Here is a 12,855-nt window from a genome sequence, read left to right as displayed (position 1 = left end):
AAAGATGAAAAGTAGGGAGAGAGGGTATGTGAAGGGGAAGAGGCAATAAAATCACTAGGATGAAGAAAGAGATAGTTAATGGAGAATCCCCTGCTGGATTTTGAGCAATACTAATGAAAAGTTGGAAATCAAGAGAGGAATGTGGTGAAAATCTTTGATCATCAATCCAAAACGGTGGTCCCAGTTCACACGGTGTGACATCTGCTACAGCCCACATCTACAAACCAACCAATCAGACTTGAAATGACTCAAGACGACATTGGTCACTTGAAAACTGGAAGCTCTACTTTTTTTAGGTTATAAAACAGCCAACAACTGTGCCAGAACTATCGCTGAAAGTTGGATGACAGATGACGTGGCTCTGCTTGCAGTTGTTTCTGTCTCTGTCATACCGCTCCGGTTCACCAGACATTCACAGCACATTTGGACATAGATTTTTCTGGAGCCATCACGCACAGTGTGATATGTAACAAACATGCAAATGGGGCTAAAACTAACAACAATGATCAACAATCAGTCAAGGTGATGCCCTCATGTCTCATTTTGTGTACACACCAAAGATATTAAGGTTAACTGTCATAGAGGACAGTAGATAATTGATAATAGACAATAGGGAGGAGAGAATAACTGTGGATAGAATAGGAAAGGGACAGAGACAAAATTAGAAGGAGTGAATGATGGGACAGGTGTGGGGGAGTGCAACAGCAGAGCACGAGATGAGATGAAGGAGAGGACGGACAAGAGACGGATATGGCAGCAATATGAAGGACGAGGGAGACGGATGAATTCAGAGAGAAAAACATGGAAGCGCGGCTGCAGGGGGAAAATGGGATGAGAGACATCTGAGAGCAATGAGTGAGAGAGAGGGCTGGAGGATAAGAGGTGATGGATAGAGTGAGGGAAATCGGGTGGGTTCTGGGTAGTCGGTGTTGTGCTTTCCCTGCGTAGGCGTCGGGTGTTGCAGTGTCTTGTCAATGCTCGGGGCTAGAGGGAGGAAGAGGAGAACGGATAAACAGGGACGAATTGATTCTGCAACACATAGAAATCTCCAGACATCTCCCAACCAACTTTGCTTTTTCTCTCCCTCGTTCGTTTTCTTTTTTCCATCCAACCTGCCTTCATCCATCCCCTCATACCCTCTTTATGGCTTTGAATTGCTTTTCCTTGAAACTCCATGGATTTCTCTCACAGGCAGGACTAAGCCCGGGGTTTAGACAGAGACTTGAATCTTTGTTTTCCAACTGAGTGAGAAATGTTTTTCAGTCCTGAACAGAAGCTTCCGACAGACTAGGGTCAGATGTGATTTGTGAAGTCAAATGTTTCATGTAAAAATAGTTTGATCACCTTAAATCATAAAAAGTGAAAGGGAAGAGCATCCACTCCCCTGATAAAAAGTATTTGTTTGTTAGCTGGTGGAGATTCTTGAAGACTCTAATCTGTAATCGTGTCATATAATACTGATAACAATTTTTACTGTAGCTGTAGAGAACTTTTTAATAACTCATAAAACTGGACCAGATTATTGTTATATATTATGTGGTATTATTAAGGCGTTTTAAAGATAATACTGAATCGACCCTTCTAGTTTTGTGTACTCATACACTAGCAGCAGGTAGATGCTCCATCTCACTATAACTGGACTCTTTAGGGATTACTGAACCTCTTCACCTCCTCCACTGCTAAGACAAAAGCAAAGACACACAAAATCCCACAACACATCTAACCTCAGGCTAACCCCTCTCTGAACCGCACATTTAACCCTAGGATAAGTAAGGTTTGACACAACTGCTTTTTACACATGAGATGTTGAACCCTGCTGTGTAGAAAGGTTAAGACTACCTTTGTGATGATAACCCCAGAGATGTAGCACTAAGAAAATAGTGTGAAACATTGCGTCAGCTGGGGTCACGTACCGTTCAGTACTAAATATCCAGGGTTAGCCCAGGGTTGAAATGAAACTGTGATGTGGTGTATGTTTACAATCCAGATTGTGTTACTATCCAAGGTTAAAGTAAAAATGGTGTGTGCGCGTGAAAAGCTTTTTAGTTTACTGATGTGTTACATTGAAAATTGAAAGCATCAGCCAGTGCTCCTTTAATCTGCTCACAGGCCTTTTCACAGACATTTTAAATTGTCAGAGTAGGAAAAAGCACCAGCGTTACCAGTAACATTAACAATGGCTCTGTTCTGTTCATGTGTTTTATAATGGGAGCCTGAAACTGAGACAGCTAAATATAATTGAGCCATCATTCATTTTATCATTTAGACAAAAGGGGGTACACATTAACACAGCTTCAGATAGTTCCAAGTACTGTAAGCAGTCAGTTGTCTGCTTGTGTTTCTTCAGCGCATTTCATTTTCATCTGTGGATATAGCCAAACAGAGAATATAAAAGATAAAGTAAGAAATCAACTGATCATGCTTTTGGAATAAATTGTAAATTTAATCAGAACCGTAATATGATTCATCCACCACCCATCTTACAACGAAAATAATGATTATGATGATATATCATAATAACATACAATAATAATATTGTACATGACATGTGAACATATTCCTCATATACACAGTGGCTTCTTGTTGCATGTTGATTTCTTTTTTAAACATTTGAAATTTTGCTAATGTGTCGTGAGCAGACATCTGCCTCGTTAAGTACATTTCTTTATTTTTAAGGGTATTTTAACTATATAGGAGTGAAAACAGATAACACCCAGTCCGCTGAGTGACTGTCAAGGCAATCATTTCCTCAAAAGCTTCCTGTGAAATCCAACTGCATACCACACGAACTAAAATGTAGTGTAAAGGCTGTTTCGCCTTTATTTGACAGTTGAAAGCTGAAGGCAGACAGGAAAGGGGAGAGAGAAGTGTAACATGTAGCAAAGGGCTGCAGGTTGGAATCGAAATGTGGCCAAGCAGGCAAGTAGCAGGAAACATTTATATTCAGTATGCAATAATTAGATCCTGCTTCTCTAAGAAATAACCCCATCTATTTCCAGGGTGCTTTACTTCAGAGGTAATCAAATGTCGGAGGGAAGTTGTCTCCCACTGCAACAAGGCTAAACTCAGCTAAAGCTTTGCAGCATGCACTCTTTTAACTTGTAACAATTTCATTATTTTTAACCTCTAGCACCCACTCAGTAACACTTAGAAACATGCAATGCAGAAGGGAATGTGCAACAGTCATTAACCCTGAAAACAAGAAAAAGACCTCACTGATATAGAGAGAAGTTCCCTGGACCATCAAGCTTAAAGACAGAGATAGCAGTGTACAGAATGAGAACATATCTGATCGTTTTCACAAAGCGAAGGAACAAAGAAAGTGATAAAGAAAAACACACATTATGCAGATTACAGTAAGATGTAACACAAAGGAGATAGGAGACAGAGAGAGAGAGAAGCATGGATGTGGACTAAATTAGTTTGTGAGAAGATAAAATGGAGAGTGGTGAGCTGTGTTTTACACTAAGCAAAGCTGAGAAATAAGAGGAAGAGTGCAAGTAAAAGAGACAGTTTAGAAATGTGGTAGGTATAGGTGAGATTAGTTTCAGATGTGATAAATCAGATATGCATGTTACACTGAGAAGTTTAATCCAGCAGATAGGGGGAGATCACACATACAGATCATATTAGGTTGAAGTAACTAAAATGTGTGTCTTGTGAAGAATAGTGTTGCTTTTTAAGGTGTGAATGGTTTGAAAGTTACAGACTTAAATGAATGGGAAAAGTGGTGGGGATCTGAGAAGAAGAAAGGGAATGCATTTTGTAGACTGAGATGAGATTGAAGTATAGGCTGGGTCTAAATGAGTTTGGTTAAGGTAAGACGGAGAGGGAATGAAGAAATAGCGAGACAGAGAGAAGTAAGAAATGAAAGAGTTTGAGGGTGTGAGACGGGTGATGAACAGAGAGCAAGAGGAGACAAAATAAAGTTGGGCAAGTTAAGCTTGGAGGTATAGAGGAGGTATAGAGAAAATATGACTAAAGGAAGAAACAAGAAGATGAGGAAACTGAAGAAACTGAATTTTTTGATATTTTTTTTTAGAAGCTCAGTGGAAGATTGGCATTAGCATCTCTGAGACTCAGCAACCAGGTTTTGGAGAAACATGTATTGAGTGCAACAGGTGACATTGCGTTAAATAATTTTGGTAAACCACAAAGGGGAGACCAGTTTGGTTAACAAAAGTCAGAAAGGTCTCAGCGGGCAACATAAAAGACACACAAGCTAACAGACGTTACATGGAAAGAAGTATTAGTAAAACAATACATATGAAAACATTGAAATGTCAAACATACAACTCATGTTTCAGAAAACAAACAGTATCATATGTCATTGAAAATCAATCAATCAAATCAATTAATTAGATTATTCAAAACAATAAAGAGGAACTGAGACATGGTTTGGGCTCTACTCCTGGTTCTTTCCTCTAAAACTTTTTTTCAAACCTGACAAACTACTGCCACAGACACAAATGCTGAGGAGCATCTAGGACAGCTTTAAAATCAGCACCATGGACAGTAGCCGTGGCAGTCTGCTACAGGACAGACTTGTTTCACTGTATCTTACAGTTTAGACTCGTGGTCATTGGAGTTCACTTCTTTCAAAGTAAACAAAGTAAAATTTTATGATACAACTAAGGCTACACACATCTACATCTACATCTACCCTTATCTTACAATGGACACCATCAGCAATCTGCAATAAAGAAAACAAGAATATGCAGCTTAATATCATATGCCCAGTGGCAGAACTGAGCCATGAAATCAGAGCTAATTATGTATTTAATAACTTACTCTCATGTAAAGCAAAGAAAATTGATGTTGTGAAGCTTTACACTCTGTCCTGAACTAAAAGTAATTTGCAGGATAGAAGCATGCAGGATGTGCATATTCCAAACAATGGACAGCTTTTGAGGTGGAAACATTTAGTTTTTATAATATTCCCTATTTATTTTTTTTAGACAAATGCAATTAACCAAAACTCTTAACTGTAAAAAGACAAAAGAGAAGACATAAGAATTAAGGACTGAATAAAATAACAAATTAATTATCCTTCCACTGATAGCATTTAACTTATACATAGCACTTAAGAATCATTCAGCTAATTAGTGTAGAATTAATCACAACATGGCAGCAAATATTACTATAACAGTGTACTGTGTAGAGAATGGAGTAATTTAAAGTTGGCACATTTGCAGACAAATAAAAGCTCAATTAGTTTGGGAATGATAAGACACAATGTGATGACTGAGAACTGAGAATGAATGTCAGAGACAAGCTCTTGAGCGATAAGACACTGACAGTATTTGAGGAAAAATAGATGAGTGAGGTCCTAAAAGGTGGAATAAAGGGGACTTTTGAAATAACATGGTCTGTTGTGTGACGATATAACTTGCAAGAGATAAGATTAGAAAAAAAAACTTTTAAAAGGACAGAGTCTGTGGAGAGGGTGAAACTGGGATGGAATCAGAGAGATGAGGCAGGTTTCATGGGTAAGATAATACCAGGGTGGCTGGGTGAGAGCGGGGAAGTGAAGGAGGGAAGGGAGAGAGATAATGGTATAGTGTGGATTCAGAAGTCTCAGTGACATTAATTTTAGAGGTCATTAATAGACTAGATGAGTGTGTGTGTGTGTGTGTGTGTGTGTGTGTGTGTGTGTAAAAATGACACCAAATTAGTTGTGGAAAGGGTAACAGCGAATAAGAAGTGTTCGTGTTTGTGTATGTGTGTAAGTAAAAGATAGGTAGACTAAATTACTTTGGGGAAATTAAAAAATAGTGAAGTGTGGGCAGCGGTTGTGTGTGTGTTCGCAAATGTGTGTGTGTATGAGGGAGAAAGCAGGCTGGACACACAAGGAGAATAAATTACTTTGTGGAGAGTGAAAAAAGAAAAACAGCAAGTGGTGCAAACATCCAGAGCAATGAGACTGCTTAGTTTTCGTGATGAGGCTTGGAAAAAGTGCAGATCGTGTAGGAGGGTGGAAAACAGAAATGGAGACATCTAAATACATATTAAACATGATTAGGAAATATGCATTTTGTATGAAAAAATGCCCTGCAAACTAAATGAGTTTTGGGGAGATAAGTTGAAGAGCACAAGGAGAGTGGAGAGAGACGGAGGTGAAGAAAAAATTGTACAAGTACCTCAGGCCCCTCTGTGGTTTTTATGGGAAAAATTCAGTGCCTGTAATCAGTGTACAAGTTGCTCTTGTGCTATTTTGGCCACAGTAAAAACTTCATATACACGGTCTTGCTAGACTTACTTGTAAAGTACTGAATGTGCTTGAAACACTTGAGATGCTGAGCTGCAGCCTAGTAAGAACATAACCATAACTGTCTCTCAAAATAACGAGTTTTGAAAGTCATGAAAGGTATGATTTAAAAGAGACGGAGTAACATTAACTATTGAGGAGGATGACACAAGTAGGGAATTTTAAAACTAAAATTTCAGATTACACATTACATCACATTATAGAACTACGCACACACACTCTGGAGCTGTATTTTTGCCCAAACCTTTTGCTCCAGACACTCTGCATTGCAGACCTTCATCTCATCGGTCTATACAAAAGTAAGCAAGCAACTGAGCTGCATAATGGAAGCACAATATACATCATGACTCACACTTATAATAGACAGTGCATGTCAGAGTCTTTTTAGACTTACAGACTTACCTTACGTGACTACTAAATGACGTGTTTTTGTGAATCCATAACAACTCAAATCTGCATTTAAATTAAAGTAAAATGTTTAGATTTTTGTTATGATTGTAATTTTTATCCAAGGTTAATTTGGCAATTCAGGTTTGAAAAGAAAAAAAAATCAAGTTCAATCTTAAAAAATAAAATAAATTATTAGGGAGAACACAATAATTAAAAAGGAAAAGCAGCGTGGTGAGGAGAGGAAGCTAAAGAGAATTGAAAATAAATGTGGGAGGTGATGGTTATCAATATCTAGGACCTGAAAGGCCAAAAAACAAACAAACAAAAAAAAACAGGCAAAAGAGGATTGTGAGGGAGGCTGAGGCAGATGAAAGAGGAGGAGGGAAGAGCACATCAAGAAATTGGAAGGAGAGAACAGAAGGAAAAATAGGCAGGAGATTTAAAAAGGAAGAGAGGCTTTGAGGTAGATAGAGACTTGTATGGAAGGGGAATACAGAGAAATGAAACAAAAACAGGATATAGAAAGGAAATTTAGCAGAGAGAAGATTGGGAACAGGAAGGGAGGTGACTAGAGGAATATGTGAGGGAAAGATTGAAGTGAACAGTGACAGAAGACCAAAACAAAAAGAACATCAAGATGAGATGTAAAGAGACCTTGAGATAGAGAAAATAACTAAAAGATGAGATTCATAAAAAGAGAAGCAGTGGGAGAGGAATGTAGGGAGAAAAAGAAGTGCGTGAAGAGGCACGCAGGGTGGCAAACGGTACAGGAAAATAAAAGAGAGGCGCCCAAAGGAAGAAGAGAGGAGACGTTGAAGGAAGAGGAGGAGAACAACTCTGTATGAGGGAAGAAGAAGAGAAGTTCAAATGAAAGTTATTGAGTAAAGACATGAGAAATAGATCATTTTTACTGCATCGTGCTCAAAGCCTCTTTAGTACAGAATCATTTCAAGCTATATGCTTCAATCAAAGAAGTTATTTCTGGCATTACGTCGACTTCAGTTTGAATGTGTGTGTTTTAACTAATATATTGATGGATCGCAGAGAGACAAACCGTAGTGATGATGTTGTTCAAACACATAAGATGGAGCAGTGAATAATGTAACAAATAACACGACTGTATGACAACAGCCATGATGATTGTACTTAGACGTGGGGACATTCTTTTAAGTCAAACTCAATTAAATGACACATCTTAAAGAACGTGACCCGAGTGTCACCTGATGACTCTATGCATTTTATTTTCAACTTCAGGAGACAGCATTGTGTTTATAGATTTCAGCTTTAGCTTAAGGATAATCGATAACGATGCTGTTTGGTTGCTGAAAAAAAACTGCAAAATCAAAAAAGCAGCTCCACTTTGATCATTGACTTGTGATTTCACTTTGACTTTAGCTTTTATGATTTCATTTTTCTGACAAATGATTTGATATCGTCCCCAAACACCCAATTATCTTTAAAAAAACGTATGCAGCAAATCAGCTATTCATTTTACTTACAACAACTGTACTGATAATCAAACCACCAGCAGTTAATGACTAACAATCAAATAACAAAGGTGCATTTGTTATTTGCCAAAAAAGGTGCCTTTTTGGGTGAGGGCGTGTATGAGGAAAAAAGAGCATCAGAAAAGGGAGCGAGAACGAGACCTACAGAGGAAAGACAAGAGGAAGGAGCAAAGAGAAGCAAAGGGAGTGTATTGGCCTCTAGGGATGAAGCATGTGTTGGGGTGGAGGAGAGGCGGGCGATGGGGTGGAGCAAACTAAGATGCCGGGGGGGTGGTTGAATAATACTGGCTTTGATGAATAAAACATCTGCGTGAATGAAGGGGTGGTGTGAATGCATTAAGCAAGGCATAGAGGAAGAAAAGAACGAGAAGAGAGAGGAAGGAGTACGGAACAGTAAAGCATGGAGCGTTTTATAGAGACGTAAGGTGGAAGGAAGATAGAAAAGGAAGGAAGGAACAAGGAGCTAGAGGAGGAGGATGGAGGGAGTGGAGGAAGAATAAGGAAGGACGTGTATGGAAATAGTTTTGCTTTTAAACAGTAAAGGCAAGATGCAAGCAGAGAACAGTCAGTGGTTTACTTGGGATGTATTAAAGCATCGCCACCAAAATGTACTTAAGAATCATGCAAGCAGCATTTTAATGCTAATTTTAGCAACAAAATACTAATTTTATAAAGATTTTACTAATCAACAATTATGTGTGTGTGTTATCAAACTAAATACTAAATAGTCACTGATTGTGATGAACTTCTATGTGAAGATTTGGTGCTTTTTCCTGCTTCATATTGTAAATGGAATAAAAATTTGGACTTTGGACTGAAACAAGCAACATAAGACGTCAGCTTGGACTTTGTGAACTATTTTCTGAAACAACAATTAGTCGTTCTCACTGAAAAAAGTGATAATTTGTGGCAGCCTTAGTTCAAAAGTTGCATGCAGTCAAGTAAAGTGGATTAAAATGAAAATTATTAAATAATTAAGTAATTAAATGCAGTACATAAAATGTACTTGTTACTTTCCACCAATGGGATTCATGCATGATGAACACAAGGGTATTTATCTCTGGGTGTGTGTGCTTCTTTGTTTGACTGTGTCGAGACATTAAGCGGTATCTTGTATGTCTGGTGGGTGTGTGCATTTCCGTTCTGGTGTGTTCATTAAAAACCATCTGTGTGTGTGTGTGTGTGTGTGTGTGTGTGTATATACATAAAGTGCTTGTGTGTGTTTGTGTGTGGAGTCTTAAAGTGCTATTGTGCTTTTGGACACTCACTGTTTGTTTAGTAATCACTTGACCTTCGTGTCAACGTGAGTGTGAACTCTGAGGAGAATGAGGAATTACACACTTAAAGCAACACTCGCTGTGTCCCGCTGTATGTGCGTGTATGTTTCCTATCACTGATGATCAGTGTAAGTGCCTCAATAAGGTGGACGCCTTCACACCGTCTGGGATGAGAAGAGATGAGAATAAAAAAGATAATCGTTAAGTCAGTCTGAGATCATGTCTGCGCAGCTTTACTTCCTAATTACTGTGTGTGGGTGTGTGTGGGTGTGTCTGTGTGTTGTTTTGTCTGCAGCTCTTATTTTTGATGCTTCATGTGTGCATGCATAGGTGTGTGCTTTTTGTTTTTCTGTCTGTCATCTATCGTCAGTTTATTTCCTGACAGTCTCTCACTCAACCTGTGCGCAAGTGTGTGTGCATAATGAATCAGTATTTGTATTTCTAGGTATGTGTGTGTGTGTATATGTCTCACCACACGCATAATTCATGAGTATTAATGTCTATTTATTTATTTTAATATTAATGAGAGGGCCTGAATGGATGAATAGGCACAACAGACAAAGGCAGGGAAATTGGGCTGTGTTGCATATATATGTGTGTGTGTGTGTGTGTGTGTGTTTCCTCATTTAATTCGTTCCCTGTTGTGTGCACTTACATAGAAGTATATGTTTAATGTGAGAGGGGAGAGAGGATGAGAGAAGCTAAACAAGGACAGACAGATGTGATAATTTGAATGTCCTTGGGCTTTGAGCTGGCTGCATGACGGGGTGTCTTTGTGTGTGTGTGTGTTTGTGTGTGTGTGTGTGTGTGTGTTTGTGTGTTTGTGTGTGTATGTGTGTATGTGTCCTCAGGGTGATTTGTTGGTGTGAGAGAGTATGTTTGTCAGCCAATAACTGGCAGATTTCAGCTGCCCGGTGGCATGAGGAGAGAGGTGGCATGGGGACATGCAGTGAAAATTAAATAATAAATTACATGAAGTGAGCGTGATGGATGGAGAAATGCATTTTTGGATGGATGGAGAGAGAAAACGAGCTGTAATGAGCTGAAATTACTGTGAAGAAACAGTGAGATCGTGGGATGGCTGGAGGTGTTATGCATATGGGAATATGGGATAAATCACGTCAGTACCAGAATCAGCTAAATAAGGTAAAGTTTAGTTTAAGTATGGAAGCTTGACAAAAATATTGACCAAGCAATCAGAGATATTAGAGCATGCAGTGGCATTCTTAGCACTGCACTACTCCAACTTCCTCCCACAGTCCAAAGACATGCACTTAACAGGTTAATTGGTGACTCTAAATTGCCCGTAGGTGTGAATGGTTGTTTGTCTCTATGTGCCCTGTGGTGAACTGTTGACTTGTCCAGGGTGTACCCCGCCTCTCGCCCAAAGTCAGCTGGGATAGGCTCCAGCCTCACCATGACTCTGATGAGAATAAGCAGTTATAGATAATGGATGGATGGATGGATGAATGGATTGGACAGAAGAGGTCAGAATCGTGGCTGTAATAAAAACTTCATTTGCTTCTTTTGTCTTCAAAGTTGAACACTTTCAGTTTTGGCAGTTTGCATCCCTCTCATGGAGGAAGGAGTATGATGGATGAATAATGGATGTACAAGCTTTAAATAGTTCACCACTTAATAGATCATAACGTGGGGTTCAGATTGTGTTGTATGTGTCACAGATATTCAGTAAGAGTATGCATCAAACACAGCGTGTCTGTATGATTTGTGCATTTGTGTGTGTGGTCATGACTTGCCCTCGGGGGTGTGTGTGTGTGTGTGTGTGTGCGTGTGTGTGTGTGTGTGGCTGTGTTTTGACTGTGCGAGAGAAATTGTCTGTGTCTGTGTCTTGTATGTGTCAGATAATATTTGTGTCCAAATGATCATGAGGAAATATGAAGGTTTCTATTGACTTACAACAGCAGTACGTCATCTCAATGTGTGTGTGTATGTGTGAGGCTGTTTAGATGTGAGGGCTCTGCCAGTGGGTACTTTGGCATCTAAAGGCAGCACAAACAATGTGCCAACAGAGACAGCTACATGATAAAACCCGACAGCCTCGAGGGCAGGGGCAATGATCCGTATGTGTGTGTATGGTGTGTGTGTGTGAGCGTACAAAGGGAGAGAGAGACAGAAGAAGGGAACATGAGAGAAACTATTTTTTACAGATTGAATGTGCATTGTATCAATTATTAATGTGTATGAATTTGGGTTTGTTTATTTGTTGTCTTCTGAATGTGTGTGTGTGTCTGTGCGTGCGTGCGTGTATGGCGTCAGCAGGTTCTAGATGGGGTCCTTAAGGAGCCCTCTATCTTAAGGCTAGTCTCAAACCCCGTCTGCTCTGTTTATATGGAGGGCATCGGGTGTGGGTGTTTTCTGTGTGCAGCTGGTAAATGTCAGACAATGTGTGTGTCCAAATATGCTCAAGGAAAGGTGAAACCCTAAAAAAAAAAGCGTCTACTCCTACACACCTTTTTGTGGGGGTGTGCGTATGTGTGCATTTGTGTGTGTATGTGTTGTGTGGGTGTTTTTTTACCTCCTGAGACACTTCAGACTGCCGCGCGTTTGACTGGCAGCCAAATCTGTATTTATTCTCGTCTGCGGATTTGTTGGTGTTTTTTTTTCCACACACTTCTAAAACAACAGAATCGCAGTTGTCAGGAAAATACTTTTTTTCCCCTTTTCCCCTGGAAACATACATTTCCAAATACTGTATATCTTATCGCTGTCAACTCTTTTGTTGTTTGAGGGATGGTGATGCTTTGTCCTTTATAACAGCTCTTATTTCTGCTTCTGGGGAATCAGCACCCTGTTGCTTACACCATCTAATCAAGTACTAATTTGCATCTAAAGTGGTGAATGGAGTTCACTGCCTGATAGGGAAGAAAACCAGCAGCTCTCTGTCAAACTGTTGACATGGGAAAAGAACCACCACTGCTTTGTAGGTTGGGGCAATTTCAAGACCCTCACGTTAAGTAGCCTCCTACAGAAGGCTCTCAAGTGACATATCACAAGCTTTGCTTGAAGGTCCTCAAATCAACAGTGTCTGAGTAGTTGATTGCATCTCCATGGCAAAATAACTGGAAAAAACATGGTTAACTTCTGTTTGCTTATGGGGACTGATGGTTTACTACCTTACCTAACACATTACACGTGTTCACTGATTTCACACACATTCACACAGATTTCTGATAGTACTGAGTAAAATCATAGCCTTGCATGTCTTGCCTTCTTAAAGGTTTGCCTCTTTGGAAGTATGTTAGCTTATAAAAAGGGTCTTTACAGTAAGTACACTGTGTTAATTGGTTTAGGGGAGAGTTTGCAACTTGATTAATTAAATTTTTTACCTTTATTCACCTCAGCCATGATGGATAACAAAAACATTTTCCACATTTTTCCACACTTCAAGGCA

At 39.4% G+C, this 12,855-nt stretch overlaps 1 protein-coding gene across 2 annotated transcripts in view; it reads left to right on the top strand.

The window, feature by feature from the left end:
* celsr3 (cadherin, EGF LAG seven-pass G-type receptor 3) overlaps positions 1-12,855 on the top strand; it is a 96,644-nt gene that overhangs the window by 28,762 nt on the left and 55,027 nt on the right. The gene's annotated exons all lie outside the window — the stretch shown is intronic.

This window comes from Larimichthys crocea, chromosome XV (genome assembly GCF_000972845.2).
Source record: "Larimichthys crocea isolate SSNF chromosome XV, L_crocea_2.0, whole genome shotgun sequence".
Taxonomy (NCBI): domain Eukaryota; kingdom Metazoa; phylum Chordata; class Actinopteri; family Sciaenidae; genus Larimichthys; species Larimichthys crocea.
This window is presented reverse-complemented; position numbering and strand designations above follow the sequence as displayed.